The sequence below is a fragment of the Sceloporus occidentalis genome, unplaced genomic scaffold (assembly GCF_023333645.1).
Source record: "Sceloporus occidentalis isolate IW3139 unplaced genomic scaffold, rSceOcc1.0.p SCAF_3, whole genome shotgun sequence".
In the NCBI taxonomy this organism is placed as follows: domain Eukaryota; kingdom Metazoa; phylum Chordata; class Lepidosauria; order Squamata; family Phrynosomatidae; genus Sceloporus; species Sceloporus occidentalis.
Genome location: NW_028316983.1, coordinates 93,169,241 through 93,188,371, shown reverse-complemented (window position 1 = coordinate 93,188,371; position 19,131 = coordinate 93,169,241). Strand labels below are relative to the sequence as shown.

Genomic DNA, 19,131 nt, shown 5'->3' with positions numbered 1-19,131 from the left:
ACCATGTATACATAAAGGTCTAATTCCTTGAAGATTTCCAGTTTCATTGATGAAGCTAATCCTTCTACTGATGTAGATTGCTATTCTTCCATCCATAATTGCTAGGATGAACTTGTTATCTGGTAGTTATCTTTATGATGATGAGCTTTTATGTTCAAATTAAGTTTATCCTGGGATGACAGCCATAGAGTTTGCCTCTACAGTGGTACTCGATGCCTGACCAGTCTGGAAGAACTGGCATAGCTTTTGAGAACTCAGGGTCACCTTCATGCTATGATAAGGCAGTGCAGTCAGACTTTGTGGAGGAAAGCTTTAATATAAATCCACAGGCTGCACTTTGCCCAGCCCTGATGTAAAGGGTAAACATTTTGGTCAGACATAAGAGCTGTAGTGAGGTTTTGATCTGCCATGAATTCAAAATGATGCAACTCAGTGAAGTTATTACAGTGAAGTGGTTAAGTGCAGATTCTGTCACAAGGAATGGTATGACTTTCAGATTTGACTTTGCTAATTTCATTACCTCATCTCAGTACCGACTTTCTTTGACAGAGCCATTCTTAGTGGTACTGCTGTCAGTTGCCACGGTATTTTCTAAGCCAAAGGCATTGCAGCTAATGTAGTAAAGACTGTCAAATGCTGGCATATCCAGTAAGCTGAAAATGTACACTACCATACCTAGACTTCTCTGACTACTTTGGCAAGACCTGTGACATTTCCCTCCACCCCATTTCACATATTTTGTAACAGTAGTAAGAAGCAGAAGTGATAAGGTAGTTTAATTTACTCATCATCACTAACTTGTAGAAGATATGAGGTTGCTGAGAAGATTTTGTCACCAGCAGCTGAAATGCTTAGTGAATTCTTGATAAACTGACGCATTCTAAATATTTTTCCTCCTTAGCTCATTTGAGCATGGGTGGACATTTAAAAAGTTAGTATAGCTGCTCTCTGTGTGGTGAAGTAAACAGAAGAAAGTCTGAACAAAGTCCCTATTAATTTGCTTCACATTTTCCCCCCTGGAGGTTTCCTATGTTTCTGCCAACACACTGCAGTACAAACTGCACAACACTGCTTCACTGTGTCTGTTATGTTTAAAATAGTTTGCTTGTGTGCCCATTTGCAAAAGAAAACTTCATGTTCACTTTCTGTTCTGGTACTATTCTATTACTTTACTAATAAAGGTCTATTTTTAATGTGTGAACCTTCCTAGCTCTTTCTGGGTAGGCATTCAAATGGGGGGGGGGGTCTTATGTAAACCAGCCGATTGTGTATATTGCATCAACCCAGGAGTTGCCAGCTGAGAAGTTGCTTCCATGGTTATAGATGTTGATATAAGCCATAAGCATGATTGCTCTGTCTACAAGTTTTTAGGATATGTGAATTTGTGCATGAAGACAAATCAGGGTTGCTTTACCTCAAAATTTCAAGGGAGTTCTAAGCAAGCTGTGATTGCCTCTGTCTCAGCTTCTTGTCTACATTATGGGGATGTAAAATAATATGCATAAGGGAAAGATTACTGAAACAATTATATATATGGAGTCCATATGCTATTTGAGCCCATATCAATTTACCACCATTGTGTGAATTGGTTTTGAATCATGCTACTTTAATGGCTGTTGGCAACACAATTGAAAACATCAGATTAACATCTAGATCCAGTAATCTCATACAAACTTTGTTCTTACATTTGTAGCAGAAAGCAGCATTTTTCAAATACAGAGTGATTTTAAAAACTGTTCAAAGGAAACCTGTTTTTATTTGATTTTGGCAGTGACATAGGTTCAAGTCAGTAGACATAGGCAGCTTGGAGTGGCCTCTGGTCGCTTCAGCTCCAATCACCCCATGATTGGCCAGGGATCATGGTGACCAGATGAGCCCACTCTGAAAGTAGGCCACTGCCGTGGTCCCAAATGGGTCACCAGCAAAGAGAAGACTTTCACCACTCACTTTGCCAGTGGCTTCAGGCCACCTTAGGTGGTCTCAGAGCGGCTTCCAGCCACTCCAGGGGCATGTATCACTTGCATGCTATGCCCCCAAAGGAGCCACAAACCACACTCCTTGGTCCATCTGTTTCAGGCCTCAGACTCAGGTTATACTCAAGTCACTTCAATGGCTTGACTTGGGAATAAATGATACACTGACTCAAAATGGCTCTGAGCAGCAGGCAAGACCCAGCCCAGAGCATGGGACATGTTTCTTGAAGGGGAACAGCAAATGCATTAGGCCATGGTCTTGAGGCAGAAAGCTCCTCTGAAGATTTTCAAAAACTTTAGAAGGCTCCTTCAACACCTACCTCATGCCCGTTTCTTAATCAGATTGCTATTCCCTTCTGAGAAATGCACTCTGTGTTTTTTTTTCCCCCTGTTAAAGTTGGCTCCCACACTTGAGACTTGAAAGTATCTTGAAGAACTTGAGAATCAGCTTGACACTTGTAGGTGGAGACTTGAGACTTGACTTGAAGGTTGGCATAAAAGAGTTTAATACATCATTGGGTTTTGAACCATTCTTTTAAAATCACTCGGCATATATTTAAAATACTGGATCTTGCTACATTTAAGGGTTTTGTTGGAAATGTTGGACTTTCAAAAATGTGCTTGACAAGGATGGTTTGTAAACAAGTGAAATTGTAAGACTGCACTTGTAGTCCATCCACTTTACTTGAGAGGAAGCACTTTTGAGATCAGTGAGTGCTATTCCTGAGTGGACAGATGTTGTGTAGAATTCGGCTATAAATAGTTTCACTAGTTTCCAGTTTCAAAAGAACTTCTTTCTTGGGGGTGGCAATGAGAGCTGCTCATGGACTTAAATGATATAGAGGTTGGGTCCAGGCTATTCAAAGGATTGTATCTCCTGATATGATCTTCAGGAGACCATGTTCACTGTTCCCCACTACCTTATCTGGCTTGTTTGGTGGGGAAAAGATTGGGGTGCTTCTTGGTAGCTGCTTCTAGGTTTTGGATTTCCTTCCCCAGGGAGACTTCCTTCCTGCTGTCTTTCCACTACGAAGTAAAAACATTCTTATTTCTTCAGGCTTTTAGAAATTAACAGTGATGACCTTCTGATGTTGTGTTGTGCTGTTTTGTTGTTTTATATATGGTTTTAATATGGATTATTTAATTTAAAAATATATTTTATATATATGCTTTTTAAACTGATGTTTTTGTATAGTTTTAAATCTTTACTTTTTATATAGATGTAAATTTCCTGGATTCACATTATTGGGGGAAAAGGTGCCTTTGCCTTCCTCTGAAGCTGAGAGAGTGTGACTTTCCCAAGGCCACCCACTGGGTTTCCATGGCTGAATGGACATTTGACTCCTGGTCTCCAGAGTTATAGTCCAACACTCTAACCAGTACACCATACTGACTCTCATGGCATTCACTACAAGATCAAAATATAATAAATCAGTACCTGTCATAATACCCCAACCTGTAATATGTGAGTTAGAGAACTAGGCAGCACTGTGGTGGAACAGATTGCCTCATCATGGCCCCTAACAAACAGTAGGAATATAATCCCACTAGGTTCTGTGTTGTTTTAAACCACCATGTTACTCTCATTCTGACCTTTAACCTGAAATGTTAAAACTGAAGTACATTGCAGGGTTGTTATTAGCCATTTCTTCTATTGCCCTCTTCATACACAGCCCCACTAATATGCTACATGAACTAACTGCATTGGTCTTAATAGCTCAAAGATATGTAGTTAAAATGTTTTACAGAACATAAGACCTGGGTTGACAAGAGCATGACTTCTTCTCTTAGCTCAGCCTGAATAAAGACAGGATGAACAACTTGGTGTTGAATCTACTGAAATCTTGGATCTGCCTCCTTATTTCTATGAATAGCTCTTGCCTTCATTTACAAATGACTTCTCTCACACCTGATGGGAAGGAGAGACAGTTTCAGGACATATAAAAGAAGGTTTTATTCTAAGAAAAAAAATAATTTCTCTTGGAGTAGAACTTAATCTTTTACATCCTTAGATTCCATTTTTCATTCACATCCGGTTATACTAGAGGTTTCAAGTTGCTCCTACTTTGTCAGTTTGAACCAGGACATGGCATTTGCAAAGAAGTAGAAGACAATGACAAAAAAAGGAAGAACACAAGACCTCTTCCACAAAATCCTGAAATTCAAAGGGAAGTTGAAACTAAGGGTCAGGATGCTGTATGATAAGAAAAAGTCCATACTACAAGATCAAGAAGAAATTAAAAGATGTTGGTTGCAATGCACAGAAGTGTTGTATGATAGATATGAAAAAAAAAAATGAATGACACATATAACGAAGAACCATGTGAAGATGAACCCCAGATTCAAAAAAGCAAGATGGAATCTGCAATAAAAGAAATTGGGGAAAAATAAATCACCAGGAACAGATGATATTACTATTGAAATGCTACAATAGACAGAGTCAACTCTAGTCTTAACTAATATATGTCAGCAAATATGGACAACAAAATGGTGGCCATGGGACTGGAAATTATCAACCTACATAAGATCTACATAAGATAAATTCAATCTAGATAAGGAGGAAATTGAAATAGTTAAAGAGTTCCTGTTGCTTAGATTAATAATTGATCAGAATGGAGACTGCAGTCAAGAAATCAGAAGGCTAGGAATGGGAAGGGCAGCTATGAAAAAACTAGACAAGATCCTAATGTGTAAAGATACACAACTGAGCACTAAAATTAGAATCATCCAAGCCACTGTATTCTCCATCACCATGTATAGATGTGAGAGCTGGACAGTGAAGAAAGCCCTTAAGAAGAAAATCAGCATTTGAGATATGATACTGGAGAAGAGTGCCAAGGATACCATGGACAGCCAAAAAGGCAAACAAATGACTCCTTGAAATGGATCAAGCCTGAAATCTCTCTAGAAGCCAAGATGACCAAACTGAGGCTGTCCTACTTTAGCGACATAATGAGAAGGCATGACTCACTGGAAAAGACAATCAGGCTGGAAAAGATAGAAGGTAGTAGAAAGAGAGGAAGACCACACACCAGATGGATAGACTTAATCAGGAAGGTCATGAGCCTGAATTTACAGGACCTATAGCCTCTTGTTATGTCAGACGTTGCTGAGCCAATGGTTGGGGTCAAGCAGAGTATCACAATGAGTGTTTCCTCCCTATCTTTCTGTATGTGGAAAATTGCACTGTGCTGTGATTCACACAGAATATAAAGGGAATAACAAACCATAATGGTTTAATATCACTATTGGCCATGTGCCACAGCTGAGCAGCAGCAGTTCAAGAAGACAGCTCGCTAACCCTTCAGAGCCATATATTGTATTTTATATGGCATCATTCATCCAAAAGGGTACCAAAGTGCTATGCAAGTGAATATGTATTCATTAGCCTTGGCAACAGCAAACGCTGTAGTTTATTTTACATTGCAGAGTTCCATTATAACCCTCTTTATTCATTTACTCATATCTTTAGGCTTTGGGGCTGAGACCTTTTTGTGCTTGATTTCCATTCACAGGGCACTGAGCTTTTATTTACAATAAAATGATTAAAAGCATCTTTTAAAAATACATTAAAATACTCCAATATTATTGGGAAGAAAATGAACACATTTGTGCCTTTAAAGAAGCATGACTCTTCTTCTGACTACACAATTTTGAAATAAATTTTCATCTAGTTTTGTATATAGCCTATGTTCATACATCCCCTTGAGAACCAGTGTGATATAGTAGTTTGAGCATTAGACCATGATTCTGAAAACCAGGGTTGAAATCCCTCCTCAGTGATAGAAATCTACTGTGTGACTTTGGACAAATCACACACTCTCAGCCTCAGAGGAAGGAACAGTCAAAAACGCTTCAGAACAAATGTAGCCAGGAAAACCTCATGATAAGGATAACTCAGAAATGACTTGAAGGCACACAACAGCAGCAATGCAAGTTGAGTCTGTCTTATCTGAAAATCCAAAATCTGAAATGTTCCAAAATCCAAAACTTTTTTCATGAGTCGTTGAGGTAGTGGCACTTTCATGCGCAAAATTATTAATATTTTTGTATAAAATTACCTTCGGGCTATGTGTATAAGTGTGTATGAAACATAAATTTAGAGTTGAGTTTAATTTCCAAGATTTCTTATGATTATTAGTTTTTTAGGCAAATATCCCCCTCCCCCGAAAATAAAAAAATCTGAAACATCTCTGGTCCCAAGCATTTCAGAAAAGGGATACTCAACCTGTACATTCCCTTTTCTGTACATAAATGTTTTTCCAGATCCTTCTTTTCTATCTAAGATGCCCTGAAAACCTTTTCTGAACTTTGAAATAGTTCCAGCTGATCCAAAAGGAGACTGATGCAATCTAAGATAAGCATTCTAAAAACTTTTGTTATCATAAGAGAACAAGAGAAGTTGTATGTCAATATATCCATCAATAATCTTTAGATTGCTCCAAAAAAAGAGCTCTTTTCACATCCCTTACTGCCCTCTTTTCTCTTCTGGCTTGTGTGCTTTTCTTGCAATACTGATGATTACTGTCTCTGTTTGTTAGGCATAATAACATCCAAAATCCACAAAACAGCCTGAATCTCAAAGGAAGTATCTTTTTGTATTACTAATTGAATTTAACTATTATTTCCTGGACTTTAAGACTCTGTCTCCCAGAGCCCACAAAGTCAGAAGGAGTGGCCTCTGTATGCATGGATATCCTTCTCTACCATCTTAACTGAGAATAACAACATCTTGACAAAATGTAGGCCTGTGATGTTAACATCATTGTGTTTTTCTTTCTTTTGTATGATTTTTAACATCACTGCCTGATGAAGCCAGTGGAGCTTTGAAAACTTGCATCATGTATTTTGTGCATTTTCATTTGTCCAATAAAGATATCACTGTTTTGTGGATTTGGGCTATTACTGTACTTTGCTGTGTGGCAAACATAGCTACGCTGGATATATTTTGTTAGGCACGGTACAGACATGCCAAATGCGCCATGCTGGCAGTGTACTAGGGATAAGGGACTGCACGGCAACCGCATGGTCCCTAACCCTAGTACGGTGGGTGCCGTAACAGTGGCGGCACCCTGTGTATATGGGTGCCGCCACTGTTACATGATGGATGCACGTCATGCTGCGATTTTGACATCGGGTGTCACAGTGGCGGTGCAAAAAGAACCCGCTTTTTGCAGATTCTTTTTCCACCAGCGGGAAGCCATGCGGTTTGGCAGCTGCAGCTTCCATCTGGTAGCAAAACAGGTGCCGGCAGGCCGCCGTTTTTCAGTGATCTGTCCCACGCCTTAAGTTAGACTCGTCAAAGGGTCTGTTTAGCAGCACTACGATCTATGACTCTTTGAGCAATTATCTTTAAAATAATAAAAGGAAACATACAGGTTGACAGTCGGAAGCTTTTCGTTGGCTGACTGGTAATTTATCAGGCTAGTTATCTTCACACACAAAGGCTACCTGCCTAAGGCATAATCTTGTCCTCTCTATTTCAAGATAAAAGAAATATGCAGTGGGTTTTCCACAGTTGCTGGGGTTATGGGCATAGGGCCCCATGAAAATGGGAAAAAAGCAAGTAAGAAGCACTGTTTTTTGTTTGTTTGTTTTTCCTCGGGAGAACACCTCTCTGAATCTCTAGGTCCTCTGGCACAACTCTGAGGTCAACCTCTTGCAGAGTTGCACTGAAGGACCTAGAGATTCCTAAACAGGACATATTAATCAAATTTGGAAAAGTCAAAGCTGCAAATGTGGAGGCTGACTCTGGCCCCATACAGATTACCAAAATAAAGCTGCTTTGTGTCACTTTGGAGATATGCTGTTTAAATGATGCATGTATCCTAAGAGCCCAGAAGTCACGCTAAAGCTGCACTCCAGTCCTTAGGACTGGATCGTAGTTTTGACACAGCTTCCAGAATCTTAGGACACATGCATCATTTAAAGAGCGTACCTCCAAAGTGACCTGAAGCAGCTTTATTTTGGCAGTCTGTATGGGGCCTCTATGTCCAAAATGATCCTGTTTTCCCTTACTAGCCTTTGTCTCCCCATTTTTGGTTGTTTTTTGTGGGATTTCCAGGCTATGTGGTCGTGTTTTGGAAGAATTTATTCCTGACGTTTCGCCTGCATCTGTGGCTGGCATCTTCAGAAATTGAAAATGCCAGCCTCTGAAGATGCCTGCCACAGATGCAGGCAAAACGTCAGGAATAAATTCTTCCAGAACACAGCCACATAGCCCCAAAAATGCACAAAAAGCTACAGATACCAACCATGAAAACCTTTGACTTCACATTTTTTGGTCTGTTATTACTGTTTTCGCTCCACAGTCTCCTTGCTCTCTAATGTGGACTAAAAAGTTATTTTGCTCTGAAGTATGTGAGAGTTTGGAAGCAAAGCCCAATGTAGCTAATTGAGATGTATCAAAAGAAGGATTGACTGCTTGTCCTGTTTAAAGACTGCTAGGTCCCAACTGACGTACCTCTCTTTAATTGCCTTTGATGGAAGCAGAAGTGTAGAGTACAGAAATAGCTGTTATTTTGTGAGAAACCAGTCGAACATTTGGCACCCATGTGGGTCACTTGGCATAAATATTTTATTAGCTGTGCAATTAAAATGCATAGCTTCATAAAGAAGAGTAGTGCTCTGCATTGATTTGCAGGAAATCAAAGGAGAAAACTTTCAGGGTATTGTCTCCTTTAATGAACAAGCTTGCCATACAGGAGAAAAACCTAATTTTCTAGCTCTCATTATTGTACAGTGCTGAGTTCACCTATGATTAGAGCCCTTTTAAATATTCAGAATGAACTTGGTTGATTCCATTTAACCAGGAATGAACTTGGTTCATCATCTCTTTACTCTGATCATAGCTTGGAATCCAACATCACTTGTGGTCTCAAATATTTTAGTGCCCATATAATTTGTCATGGGAGCTGACCCACTGAGTTCAGTACAACTATTCAGATATATCAACATATCCAGGAGTATCTGTGTTGGCCATGTAGCAAAGTACAATAACATCAAAATCCACAAAACAGTGATATCTTTATCAGGACAACCAAAATTGTCAAAAGACAAGTTGAAAGTTTTTGAAGCCAGTGGAGCTTCCAAAGCTTGCAACATGTATTTTGCACATTTTGGTTGTCCCCACAAAGGCATCACGTTTTGTGGAATTTGGATGTTATTGTACAGATATATCAAATTATTTGTGTCCATTACAGTTTGCAGAAAAGAATTCAGAGATTATGACATAATTCTTTAGAATTACCCAATACCATAAGGGGTCAACAGGGATATTGCCAGAGGAAGAGGAGGACAGAATATTCCCCAGTTAGAGGAATAGCCAATTTAATTTGAGTGAATGCATGCCCTAAAGTGACTAAACCACTATATCAAACTCTGTGGCTAGGACATGACTTTCTGTTATTATTTATAAAATGGCTTACAAGTGTAATAACAATTTTGCTTATCTTTCAGCTTTAAGAAAGAGAGGATTGTGTTGTTGTTGTTGTTGTTTGGAATGTACCGGCAGTTGTTGGGTCTTACATGTCTGCATGGAGGGTTCTTTGATTCCATTCTTAGAAACCATTACACATGTGAGATATGGAAAATGAGCAGCCATATGACAAACCTATGGGATTTCCCCCCCTTCCAGGAACTATTAACCTGTGCATATGAAGAGACCCTTTAGCTGTAAGACCATTTTTAATACCATGAAATAACTCATAGCATTGCAAAACATTCCCTACTTTTTTGTTTTTAGCAGTGATAGAAGCAATGTCTATTTGTGGGGTTAATCTGTTGAAAGGATTAGGATGACAGTGGAGGTAGCAAAAGGGGAGAGGGACAACATAGCTAATATAAGTGCCCCCCTCTCCCATCATTCTTTGGCAGAGAGACATTTCATTTTTGTTTGGAAATAAATTGCTCATGTTCTGGTTTCAGTTTTTTGTATACAGTATGTGAAACATATACGTACAGCCCTCATAACCACAGGGGTCACAGTCCACACACCCTGTGGATACCTGAAACTGCAGACAATAGGAAACCCTATTATTTTCAATTAGACTAATGACTTCCAGACCAATCATACCATAGAATCACACTAGAGGGCCTAGAAATTCCTAGAAAGAACACTTGTTTAGGCATTTCTAGGTCCTCCAGCATGATTCAGTGGTCCTGAAAGCTGGCGATCGAATCTCACTGGAAGACTTAGAAATGCCTAGAGAGAACATATGTCTTCAGAGGTGACATAAGTGAAACCATGAATATTGAATCTGTGGATATGGGGTTTATCCTATAATCGACATAATTGCTATTAACATATGGGTCCTGGTCTCTTGAGTAGGGTAATAACTGCTGTAGAGATATGTGGAATCTTTGAACCTTGTCAGTAACATTTCTTAGCAGATTTGTTATAACAACTCATATTCAGATAAACTAAGGGATTTTCTCTAAACACCAAAGAAGTAAAAACGATACACAATGCTCACTGCTTGGAAATTAATGTTGTTACCTATATGAACTCTTAATAGGGAATTAATAGCAATAACAATAGCAAGTACATTTCTATATTGCTCATTGATGCACTTAAGCACTCCCTAAGTGATTTACAACATGTAAGCTAATTGCCCCCAACTGGGTATTCATTTTAGTGACCTCGGAAGGATGCCAGGCTGAGTCAACCCTGGAGCCCCTGGCTGGCATTCAACTCACAACCTTGCAACTGTGAGTGAGTGGCTGCAGTATCAGCATTTAACCACTGCACCACCAGGGCCCCTTGAATTAGTTAACTCATAGGCAAAGGTTGTTGTTGTTCACCTCAAAGTAGTTTCTGATTCATTCAGAGAGGGTTTACCATTGCCTTTCTCTGAGGTAGAAAGAATGTGACTTGCCCAAAGTCACTCAGTGCATTTCCATGGCCAAGCAGGAATTTGGACCCAGAAATCTCAGAGTCCTAGTACTCAACCACTGGGACTACACCGTCCATAGAAAAAGCCCATCTTGTTTATGCTAGGCATAAGTGATACAATATTCAACTGACATAATAACATTTAAAATGCTTCTGTAAATCAAGTTAGAGAAGTGTGCTTGCAGTTTCAGGCAAGGGGTTTCAGTCATGGAAACTAGGCCATGGTCCACATTCTAGAATGGGCAGGTTATAGATTTCTGGGCTACAAAAGGTTGATGCTAAGCAAATTGGTGCTTCTAGAAATTGGAAAGGTGAAGGAAGAGGAGAAGAGCGATGGAGAAAGAAAAATAAAAGGAGTGCAAAGTGTTTTGTTTGAAACCCAGTGGACTGCAACTATTTTTTAACATTTAAAAAAGCATATTTTTAATCATTAAAAATGAAAGGAGGAAGAAATTAAAGGTCATCTTTTTGGCCTCCTCTGGATCATTTTAAGCCCAGGAGGACTTCGTTCAGCCAAGAAGTAAACCAGAGGTCAGCTTGCAGTTTTCCTTCAGCTGGAAAGATGTCTCCTGGGCTTAATATACCCCAAGAAAGCCAAAAACACAAATAAATACCTTTAAGTGTTTTACATTTAACACACACACACACACACACACACACACACACACACACACAGAGAGAGAGAGAGAGAGAGAGAGAGAGAGAGATTTTCAGCATTATTTTTTAATAAAAGGCAGTTGGGGGGCACCTGGGGAACCTTTAGGAAACTGTATGCAATCTCTGTGCCATTTGCATGATAGGACTGCTGATTACACATATACAACTTCAGGTTCAGTGCATGATGCTTTTCCTATCTTTTTGCTGAGAGTTGATTTATACAAGCATTTTCTGTACATACTGATGTTGACTCTAATGGAATTTTAGTGACTGCTAGCATACCCACCAACTGTTCCAATTTGGCAGGGACAGTTCCAATTCATACTCTGTCATCCTATTTTTTCAGCTGCTTTTAAAATGTCCAGTTTTCTATCTCCTCCTCCCATTTTTCTTATTCATCCTAGCTTAATTCAATTGCTAGGAGCTGACTTCAACATGCAGAGGTAATTACACTCAATTAACTTGAGGGAGGGCAGAAAGCAGAGAATGGGGTGGCACTTTGTTGTTTCTTATAGACTCAAACATAAGCAAATTTCAGCAACCTTTCCTAGTTCGTCTCTTTTTCCTCATTAATAACTTTTGCCATTTTGACCACACTGATGTTGTTTGGCCACATTTGTCCCTGTTTTCATCTGTGAAATGTTGGAGGGTAGGCACTGGTATGTTGTCTTGCTTTTTGCATTCAGACATAGCCAAGTTAGTCTGGATCAGTTTGCAAAGGGGAATATCGTAGCACCTTTGAGTCAAACTGAAAGAGTTTTGTACCATAAGCTTTTGGGGACCGAGTGTACTTTATCAAGTGTGTGGCATGCATATGAACAGACATTTGTGCTCCTGAATGAGGTGTATGTGTAAATGTGTGTGTGAACAGTAATATAAATGCGAGACATAGATATGGTGATGAGGCGAGAAGTTCAGTTTTACTGTTGGTTGTTAAGGGACAAAGTTCAGAGGAAGATGTTGCCTAAAGCCAAAATGGTATCTCAGTTCATAGCAAGGTATTGTATCCATCTCCCCATCCATGTTGTGTGCCCTTCTGAAGGTCATTAACTATTTGGGACTAGGAGAATGTTTGCAGGAAGTAAAGGCCTGCCACAAATGTAGAATGGGGTGATCGGTAAAAGACCTTGCCACAAACCCAGATGCCAACTATTCCCACATAACTACTTAGGAAGCATCATCACAGGATGTAATGACATCACTCACAATGTTAGAGATACTCTTACTTACTCATCCTTTAATGTTATATATGCCATCCTGTTTTCAACAGTGGCCTTCATTGTTGGGCAAACAGGCTACTCTATGCACCAGAGGATAAATGGATATACATTGGACATTAAGAATGGGAATACACAAAAACCAGTTGCAGAACACCTCAGTCTTCCTGGACATTCTGTCTTGGACTTCGGAACAGTAGTCCATGAACAAAAAATCTTTAAGGGGAGAGTGGAAAGAAAAATAGCAGAACTGGGATATATCCACAAACTCCAGTCCTTTGATACAGGGTTAAACAGAGGTAATGGATTCCTGTTGGACTACATGACATGAGGGCTCTCCTCTCCATTTTATTTCAACTCCGTTCTGGTTCCCAGCCATTATCATACTACATTTCAAGAACTCCTTCTATTCTTCATAAGGTGATTTACTTATCTTGGCTTTAGGCAACATCCTTCCTCCCAACTTTGTTCCCTAAACACCATAATTAAAACTGAACTTGTCACCTCATCATACCAACAAGTTTTGAATTTCTTTTACTATTCACACACACAGACACAGACACCCCCCCCCCCCACTCATTCATAGATATAAATGTCTGTCCATAGGCACTTCACTCCATGCATCTGATGAAGGAGATTTAGTCAAGGTTTATGCTATCAGCTTTTTTCTTTCAGTCTGCAAGGGGCTACAATAGCCCTTTGTATGCTTTTTGCACTGTATGTCATGTTCTGAGATCATGGATAAGGGTGTCCTGAATAGTCTTCAAAAGTGTTTTAAGAATGGGTACTGTATATTATTATCTGTGTTGGAGTAGTTGTTTCTTACAATGTAAGAAAAGCATACTGAAGTTCATGTTGATTTCAATTACCAGAAATAAAGGCCATAGTTTGAAATGCGTTTTAAAAGTAAGGAAATTATTCTTAATGTTTGTTCCTAACTTTTCACATAATTATTGTTTTTCAAAACTGTCTTCAGTCATATTGAAAATCTGTTTTAGCCAAATCACATCTCATCTTCATTGAAATCTAGACAGAGCTGCAAATTATGTGGTGCGAAATTATTTTTACAGGGTATGGGGATGCAAGGCTGTGAATGGAGCATCTTATTTCATTTTAACATTTGCAATTAAGATGTTCAGTGGATATTTTGAGAGAAAAGTAGTTAGAAATTCAAGACTGCAATGCTTAATGTGTTTTTTCTCTCTCTTCTTATGAGCCTGCACTGAAGAGATATATTGGTAAAGCGTGATTATTTTAAGACAAATGAAAGAACAGTTCCACATGTTTCCATCACTGTTTCTTCAGATTTTGCAGCAAAATCTTGCATCTGTCTTTGGAGAAATAAATCCTTTTGACTCATTAAGACACACCCGTGATACACTTTGTAACAATAGCTGGTTTTCAAAATACTGTTTTGTGCAGAACTGCTATAGAATAGTCATTTGAAACTAAATGATGACTACTTTTTCTTTATAGCATCTCTCGCCATTTATGCATACAGTATATTCCGAATTAAGCTATGAATATATAGTTGTTTTCAATACTGCAGGTGTGTAGTTCATAATTTGGCCACATTCCTAAATAACAGAAGTGAACATATTGCAGCCCATGGCCTTGCTAGTCCTCCCCTGTTCTCCCCTCAACAACCCTCTGATTCACATGCGCCCCACATACTTCCTTTTTGCATCCAAAGAACTGGCAATTTTGCACCATTTTCACCCCTCTGACCTAGGCATATGGAGGGAAATTTTCAAAACCACATGCAACCGTCGTAGATGATGATGATGATGATGATGATGGAAGTGTGGGTACATTGAATGGGTGAGAACAATGTTTAAAATCCTGGGGTGGTGGCAGCAGATGTAACCTACGCACCTCTGGAAATCCCCTACCTCCACTTTGTAAGGTGTATAACACTTATCTATGAAATGTCAGTTTAACCAACGTGACATATAACTTCAGGACCAAGTCTGGTTCTTATGAACAGATAGACTAGTGTACTCACAGTTCTTCTCCATGGAACTGGAATGCTGCTCAGACCACTGGTGAATCCAGCCAATGGCTGTAACAGTCTACTATTCCAATTTTTTTTAGCCTGAGATGCTAGAGATTAAATCTGAGACTTTCTGCATGTTTAAACATGTCTTCTATAATAAGGCTATGAGCTCTTACTGATGTGCTGCAGAGTTAAATCTTACTAATTTAGCAGCTTAGAGGGAGTACACACTGACACTTTGTGCCAACCTGACTGCAGAGTAGGGCTGAACTAGGACTGAGCATCCACACACACCCAGCCCTAGTTCTGCCTCTTGGCTGCCATCATGGCATGCACCTCATCCATATGGCATGCACCATGATGGCGTCTGTGGCATGCAGTGCCTAAATGGCGCTGGCCAGAAGGGGCATCATCATGGCATCTGATGCCCCTTCCAGGAAGCTGCTCAGAGCAGTTTCTTTTGAGGTGCGGGTCGATGCCACAGCAGTGCAGCAGCTGCGGCACCGATCCGGGGCATACAGGGGCAGTGTCCCCAGACCTGGCAAAAAACTGGATCTAGAGACAAAGTGGCAGCTCCCCCCCCCCCCCCCCCCAATAAGAGCAGATTTATTCTGCTCCTATTTGGGGCAGAAGCTGGCTGGATTGGGGCCACATGAATGTCTGTCATAGCCCTGATGCAGCCTAAATGGGGCAGCTCCAAGCTGCCCTGATGGGGGCCATCTGTTCTGGCCCATAGTCAGCCATCTGTATCCATGATTTCTTTATCAGTGGATTGAACCACCCACAGTTTGAAAATACAGTTTTCCAAAAAGATATATATTCCAAAAAGCAAACTTTGATTTTGCTATTTTATATAAGAGACACCATTTCACTACACCGTTGTATTTAATGTGACTAGAGCATCCATGGATTCTGGTATCCACAAGGAGTTCTAGAACCAAACCCTAGTGGATATCAAAGGCTCACTATATTTTCCTTTTAGTTTGCATCAAACGCTTGTGCTAACATTCTTTTTAAACCAATTGACTGCGGGTTTTGTTTATTTGATGGTTTTGTTAATATTCAACTAACTCATAATTTACCAGGCTTCCGGTCTGTAGGACATCAGAAATAAGCTTAATTTTTTTAAAAAAATGTCATTGTGTTTTTTATTGAAATTTTTTAGAAGAACAAAAATGTCATATTGTAACCAACACTTAAATAATTTATATAATGAAGAGCACTCAAATTCCAGTCATTTGCTTTTGAAGATAAGACAGAAAAATTGAAAAACAGACATATAAGCCTATAAAAGTGATTTGATCAAATTAATTTAATGAGAGTGATTGCACTTTGTTCTATTAATACAGGGGTAGGCAACCTGCGGCCCACGGGCCGGATGCGGCCCGGCGAGGCCTTGGGACCGGCCCCAGCCCAGTCCTGCCGCCGATTGCCGCTGGGGCCTTTGTGGGGCAATTGTCTATAGAAGCCTCAGAAACATGCATTTATATTAACATTTTTAAAAAAAATCAGCAAATTTTTTCGCGTGTCCTCCATTTTTTTAAAAAAGTGTCTTCCATTTGAAAATTTTGTCCTACATTTGCCCTGGTTTATTTATATATTTAATTTTTTTTTTAAAAAAATATTTAATTATTTATTTTTTGGCTTCGGCCCCCCAGTTGTCTGAGGGACAGCAACCCGGCCCCCGGCTCAATAAGGTTGCCTACCCCTGTATTAATATATATATGTCTCCCCTTTCATGGCTCTACAGCAGGGGTAGGCAACCTTTTTGAGCTGGGGGCCGGGTTGCTGTCCCTCAGACAACTGGGGGGCTGAAGCGGGGCGGGGAGCTTCCACCCTCTGGGGGTGGGGCCGCATGCCGGAGGTGGAGCTTCCACCCTCCGGGGGCAGAGCTGCATGCCATGGGCGGAGCTTCCACCTTCCGGGGGGCGTGGCTTTCTCTGCTCCCTTTCCCAACCTCCAGCTGTCTAGAGACAGCTAGAAGTGGGGGGGGGAATTGGGAGAGGAGGTGACAGGCGCGCGCCTGCTCCTCCTGCCCTTCCTTGGCCACCAGCTGCCTCTCAGAGACAGCTAGGGACCAGTAAGGGCCCATGAGGGGCAGGAGCAACAGGCGCGCGGCCCCTGCTCCTTTCCTCAGGGCTTTGCCAGGCCTGAGGTGTCCTCCGAAGGACACCTCAGGTCTGCCGAAGCCCTGCGGGAAGGAGGAGGCGTGTGCCTGCCCTCTCCTTCTCGGTCCCTTCCTTCGGCTGAATGGGCTCCAAGAGGCCCTTTCGGCCGAAGGGAGGGAGGCCGAAGGGAAGGGCTTGGGCACCCATCCCAGGCCCTTCCATTCGGCTCTTCCCTTCGGCCGAAAGGGCTCCAAGGGGCCCTTTCAGCCGAAGGGGAGGGAGGCCGAAGGGAAGGGCTTGGGCACCCGTCCCAGGCCCTTCCCTTCAGCTCTTCCCTTCGGGCGAAAGGGCTCCAAGAGGCCCTTTCGGCTGAAGGGAAGGGCTTGGGCAGGCCGCCTCCTGGGCTCCTCCATGGCCCTTGCAGCCCCAGGCCTCTCTCTCCGGAGGGAGGCCTGGGGCTGCATGGGCTGAGAAGGAGCCCGCGGAAGTCCTCCTCCTCCTCCTCCTGCTCCTTCCTTCCTCCCTCCCTCCTCCTCCTCCTCCTCCTTCTTCCTCGTCCTTCCTTCCTTCCTCCCTCCTCCTCCTCTTCCTCCTCCGCCTCCCTCCCTCCCTCCCTCCCTCCCTCCCTCCCTCCCTCCTCCTGCTCTTTCCTTCCTTCCTTCCTTCCTTCCTTCCTTCCTTCCTTCCTTCCTCCCTCCTCCTCTTGCTCCTTCCTTCCTCCCTCCTCCTTCTCTTCCTCCTCCTCTTCCCCCACCCCCTTCCTTCCCTTCCTTCCCTGCCTGCGGCTGCCTGGCAGCTGTGGGAACGGAAGGATGGGAAGGAGGAGGAGGACCCCCGCCCCCTTCCTTCCCTGCTAGAAGAGGAGCTCTTCCTCTTGAGGCTGGCTGGCCAATGGGGGCAAGCTGGAGCTGCAACAGCCCGCCCCCTGCCAGCAGCTATTGGCCAGACAGCCCCAAGAGGAGAAATTCCTCCTATTTAGCCCTGTGCGTGGCCCTGCAGGCGTGTGCAGGGCTACATGAAGCTGCGGGCGGCGGCAGCAGCGCACTGTCTGTGGCTCGCCCTCCTCGGCGGTGGTGCCGTGGTACCGCCTGCGGCAATCGGCGGCAGGACCAGGCTGGGGTCAGTCCTGCTGCCTCGGCGGGCCGGATGCGGCCCGCGGGCCGGGGGTTGCCTACCCATGCTCTACAGCCTCAGATAGCTCCTTCTCCTCAGCCTCTCTTTTTCTTACAAGACATACATATACACACATGTACTGGGAGGCACCTTTCCCCTTGGATTGGGAACTAACATTCTAACTACAACCAAATCTGTCTAGGAAAAAGAGGGTTCTTACAACATCATGGACATGGTTTCTGAACTCCACCCTAGCAGCAGGAGAGGGAGAGCTAAGAATCCTTCCTGTTAAGAGACCAGCTGCATTTGGTTCCTCTTATCCCAGTAATACTTCCATTCAGGGAACCTAGTTACTGTAAAAATGTCAGAACCTTAAGATTTGGTGCCTTAGATGCCTGAGATTGCTTATCAATATAATTTCCTTCTCCTCCTCTTGGTTTTCTTTTTGTATAACATCTTTTGGGCTTACATTTGTAAATACAGATTGAGAGCAGGGGCCATGTTCTTTGTTTTAGGAGTTCAGGGAGCTTTTTTTTTTTCCAGATGGAAAGCATAAAGCTAACTAAATAAGATGAATGAAATAATAATTAACTAACAAAGATGAGCAAAGCTATATCTTTGAATCTTAAATAAATATGAGATAGTCCATCTTATCCCGGTTCTCCCTGGATGTTCTAAACTGCAATTCTAATTATTCCAGTGACCATGCTGGTTGGTAGTGAAGAGAGGTGTAGCAAATGGAGCAGTGGTAACTTTTGCTGTAATGGCCCTTGTCATTATAATTCCATTTACCACCAACCCCAAGGAGACTCCAAAAATGATAATTATTCATCAACATCAACATCTGGTCTTTCATAAAGCTAATGAATCCTCTTCACTGTATAAGCCATTCCCAAATACTTTGGATTAAAACAGGGAAAGGTCATAACAATACATTGTGTCTGGGAAAACCCGTTTGCCTTCCAAGTATGGTGGTGATTGCTAATGCACTCAGAGAGGACAGGGAAGTGTCAGATGATGTCACAGTATCTGCTAAGCAAAATATTGCAAGCTTTGTCCCTGTAAGTCCTGGCTCCACTAATGCCTCCATTGGTTGCAGCCAAGCAGATCAGCAGGGCACAACATTGTGAAGGTCTGTTATAGTTCCAATGGTATTTACAGCAAATAGTTAAAA

The 19,131-nt window shown here is 41.7% G+C and overlaps 1 protein-coding gene across 2 annotated transcripts in view; it reads left to right on the top strand.

The window, feature by feature from the left end:
- Positions 1-19,131, top strand: part of LOC149316427 (choline transporter-like protein 5) — a 231,355-nt gene that overhangs the window by 119,133 nt on the left and 93,091 nt on the right. The gene's annotated exons all lie outside the window — the stretch shown is intronic.